This window comes from Oratosquilla oratoria, chromosome 27, assembly GCF_046742065.1.
Source record: "Oratosquilla oratoria isolate Oo_2021 chromosome 27, ASM4674206v1, whole genome shotgun sequence".
NCBI classification, from domain to species: Eukaryota; Metazoa; Arthropoda; class Malacostraca; order Stomatopoda; family Squillidae; genus Oratosquilla; species Oratosquilla oratoria.
Window position 1 is genome coordinate 22,329,554 of NC_134803.1, and position 5,000 is coordinate 22,334,553.

Sequence of the window (5,000 nt, forward strand, 5' to 3'; positions counted from 1 at the left end):
TGAAAGTAATAAAAAGATGTTTTGGAAAGAAATTAAGAGAGGAAGAGGAGGTGAATCAAGTAGGGAAGTAAAGGTAAAAGGTACAGATGGAGAGTTGATAATGGAAGAGATGGCAGTGAGGGGAAGATGGGCAGAATATTTTAGGGAGTTGCTGAATGTGAAGGAGGATAGGGAAGGAAAGATAGCTGCAGTGGGAAATGCGAAGAAAATGAGAGTGATAGTGAGGAGAATGGAGGAGAAATAAGGAAGGATGAGGTGAAGGCAGCTGTAAAGATGATGAAAGCAGGTAAGGCACCTGGTCTGGATGGATGTCATGCAGAATGTCTGAAAAAGGGAGGTGCAGTGATGGTGGACTGGTTGGTGAGGTTATTTAATGTTTGCTGGAGAGAGGGTAGAGTACCGGAGGACTGGAGTAGTGCCTGTATAGTTCCTCTTTACAAGGGAAAAGGGGACAAGTGTGAATGTAGTAATTTCAGAGGGATTAGCCTGTTGAGTGTAGTAGGGAAGGCTTATGGGAGGATCTTGGTTGAGAGGATTAGGAGAGGAACAGAGGGAGTAATTGGTGAGGAACAGTGTGGATTTAGGACGGGTAGAGGTTGTGTAGATCAGATCTTTGTGGTAAGACAGATATGTGAGAAAGCTATAGGAAAGGGGAAGGATGTTTTTTGGGCTTTCATGGATCTGGAAAAGGCTTATGATAGGGTAGACAGAAAGGCACTGTGGGAGGTTATTCAGATTTATGGGATAGGAGGAAAGCTTTTGGGAGCTGTCAAGAGTTTTTATGAGAGTAGTAGAGCATGTGTTAGGATTAGAAATGGAGAGAGTGAGTGGTTTGAATTAAAGGTGGGACTACGTCAAGGATGCGTTATGTCGCCCTGGCTGTTCAACTTATACATGGATGGGGTGGTGCGAGAGGTGAATGCTAGGGTAGTGAGTCAGGGATTGGAGATGGTTAAAGAAAATGGAGAAAAGTGGGAGGTGAGCCAGCTGTTGTTTGCGGACGACACTGCGCTTGTGGCAGGGTCAGAGGAGGGATTGAGGAAGCTGGTGGCAGAGTTTGGGAGAGTATGTGATAGAAGAAAGCTAAAGATAAATGTGGGTAAAAGTAAGGTGATGAGATGTACAAGGGGTGAAAGTGGCAGTAGACTGGAAGTGAACATTAAGGGAGAGCGACTGGAGGAAGTGGATAGTTTTAGATACTTGGGTGTAAATGTGGCAGGAAAAGGTGGAGTGAAGGTGGAGGTAGAATGTAGATTGAGAGAAGCGAGTAAATGCCTTGGTGGTTTAAAGAGTGTAATGAGGAATAGACATTTGGGAATGGATGCTAAGAGGAGACTGTATGAAGGAGTGATTGTGCCAACAGCACTGTATGGGGCAGAAACGTGGAACATAAGAGAAGAAGAGAGAAGGAGTTTGAATGTGTTTGAGATGAGGTGTCTGAGAAGTATGGTGGGGGTTACTAGGCTAGATAGAGTGAGAAATGAGGAGGTGAGGAGGAGAACAGGGGTGAAAAAGGTTGATGAAAGAATATTAGGATGGTTTGGACACATGGAAAGAATGAGTGAAGAAAGACTAGTAAAAGAGGTATGGAAGGCAGATGTGGAGGGAGTGAACATGAGGGGACGTCCTAGGATGAGGTGGAGGGATGGGGTGAAGGGGGCTTTGGGGAAGAGGGGAATGTCTGATGAGGAAGGAAGGGAGAGGACAGAAGACAGAGGTGAGTGGAGAATGGTTCTATCGGGATGCTGTTGTGACTGCATGAGGAGGACTGGGCGGGGAAGTGGGGGGTGGGGTAGTATGTGTGAGTAAATTTTGACGCAGCCCGAAGGGATTTCTCCCCGTCCTCGCCTTATATGCAAAGGGGGACGGAGAGGGGGGGGTCGCCGATTAAATGAAGCGGCCTCGCTGTGGATGTACTGTGTCTTGCGACACTGCTTCTGACCCAGGGCGGTGGGCAGGGTGCAGGGTGCAGGGATGACCCGTCATCCAGGAGGTGCTCAGATGAGAGGAAGGGTGGGAGGGGTGTGGAGTGTATTTAGGGATGAAATGGGTGGGAGTGTTTTTATGCCTTTCCCCTTTTTGGCTACCTCCCTTGGAAGGGGGAAAAAGCCTTGGTATATGTATGTATGTATGTATTATTATTATTATTATTATTATTATTATTATTATTATTATTATTATTATTATTATTATTATTATTATTATTATTATTATTATTATTACTTTTATTATTATTGTTATTATTATTATAGTTATTATTATTATTATTATTATTATTATTATTATTATTATTATTATTATCATTATTATTATTATTATTATTGTTATTATTAATATTATTATTATTATTATTATTATTATTATTATTATTATTATTATTATTATTATTATTATTATTATTATTATTATTATTATTATTATTATTATTATTATTATTATTATTATTATTATTATTATTATTATTATTATTATTATTATTATTATTATTAATATTATTATTATTATTATTATTATTATTATTATTATTGTTATTATTATTATTATTGTTATTATTATTATTATTATTGTTATTATTATTATAATTATCATTATTATTATTATCATTATCATTATTATTATTATTGTTATTGTTGTTGTTGTTGTTGTTGTTTGTTTTTGTTGTTGTTGTTGTTTTTGTTGTTGTTTGTTTTTGTTATTGTTGTTGTTGTTGTTATTATTATTATCATCATCATCATCATCATCATCATCATCATCATCATCATCATCATCATCATCATCATCATCATCATCATCATCATCATCATCATCATCATCATCATCATCATCATCATCATCATCATCATCATCATCATCATCATCATCATCATCATCATCATCATTATTATTATTATTATTATCATTATTATTATTATTATTATTATTATTATTATTTTTATTATTAGAAGAAAGCTAAAGATAAATGTGGGTAAAAGTAAGGTGATGAGATGTACAAGGGGTGAAAGTGGCAGTAGACTGGAAGTGAACATTAAGGGAGAGCGACTGGAGGAAGTGGATAGTTTTAGATACTTGGGTGCAAGTGTGGCAGGAAAAGGTGGAGTGAAGGTGGAGGTAGAATGTAGATTGAGAGAAGCGAGTAAATGCCTTGGTGGATTAAAGAGTGTAATGAGGAATAGACATTTGGGAATGGATGCGAAGAGGAGACTGTATGAAGGAGTGATTGTGCCAACAGCACTGTATGGGGCAGAAACGTGGAACATAAGAGAAGAAGAGAGAAGGAGTTTGAATGTGTTTGAGATGAGGTGTCTGAGAAGTATGGTGGGGGTTACTAGGCTGGATAGAGTGAGAAATGAGGAGGTGAGGAGGAGAACAGGGGTGAAAAAGGATTTGGGAGATAGGGTTGATGAAAGAATATTAGGATGGTTTGGACACATGGAAAGAATGAGTGAAGAAAGACTAGTAAAAGAGGTATGGAAGGCAGATGTGGAGGGAGTGAAGATGAGGGGACGTCCTAGGATGAGGTGGATGGATGGGGTGAAGGGGGCTTTGGGGAAGAGGGGAATGTCTGTTGAGGAAGGAAGGGAGAGGACGGAAGACAGAGGTGAGTGGAGAATGGTTGTAGATGGATGATGTTGTGATTGCATGAGGAGGAATGGGCAGGGGGGTGGGGGTGAGGTAGTATGTGTGAGTAAATTTTGACGCAGCCCGAAGGGATTTCTCCCCATCCTCTCCTTATATGCAAGGGGGACGGAGAGGGGGGGTCGCCGATTAAATGAAGCGGCCTTGCTGTGGATGTGCTGTGTCTTGCGACACTGCTTCTGACCCAGGGCTGGGCAGGGTGCAGGGATGACCCATCATCCAGGAGGTGCTCAGATGAGAGGGAGGGTGGGAGGGGTGTGGAGTGTATTTAGGGATGAAATGGGTGGGAGTGTGTTTTTATGCCTTTCCCTTTTTGGCTACCTCCCTTGGAAGGGGGAAAAAGCCTTGGTATATGTATGTATGTATGTATTATTATTATTATTATTATTATTATTATTATTATTATATTATTATTATTATCATTATTATTAAAATTATTATTATTATTATTATTAATATAATTATTATTATCAAATTATTATTATTATTATTATTATTATTATTAGTATTATAATTATTGTTATTATTATTATTATTATTATTATTGTTATTATTATTATCATTATTATTATTATTATTATTATTATTATTATTATTATTATTATTATTATTATTATCAAATTATTATTATTATTATTATTATTATTATTATTATTGTTATTATTATTACTATCATTATTACTATCATTATTATTATTATTATTACACTGGTCTACAAGGTTTTTGGTGTTCAGGAAATAAAAGTCATTCCTATAGGAAATTGGTCTCCTGAATCCAAAAATAACCTTCATTTTGACCAATCAGGTCTAGTTTTGAAGTTACCGAATTTTCGTATAATCACAATGTGCGTACGTCCACTCTAATTTTCTTTGCCATATCTAATTCTAATTTTCTATTTTTCCAGATTTTTTTAGATGTGGTGAATTCAGCAACAGAAAATGAGCAAGATGTCGTCTTCCAGAAGGTTTTGCGTAAATTCTCCAAATGTGTTTTGTCACGTTTGTGGAGAATACACTTTGCCTGAAAATCGGAAAAACATCACGGACTTTGTTGAAAGAGCTTATATGGCATATTTTGGGGTCAAGCTGGGAGACCAAGATAAATACTGGGCACCGCATAGTATTTGCAAACAATGTACAGAGCATATGCGACAGTGGACTAAAGGGACAAGGAAAAGTATGAGATTCGCTGTACCAATGGTGTGGCGGGAGCCCAAAAATCACCTAGACGACTGCTACTTTTGTGCCCTAAATTTGAAGGGTATTAACAGGAAAAACCGACAAACGCTTGTCTATCCTAATCTTGCCTCAGCTATCAGACCGGTTCCACACAGTGAAGAGCTTCCTATTCCTGTCTTCAGTGTC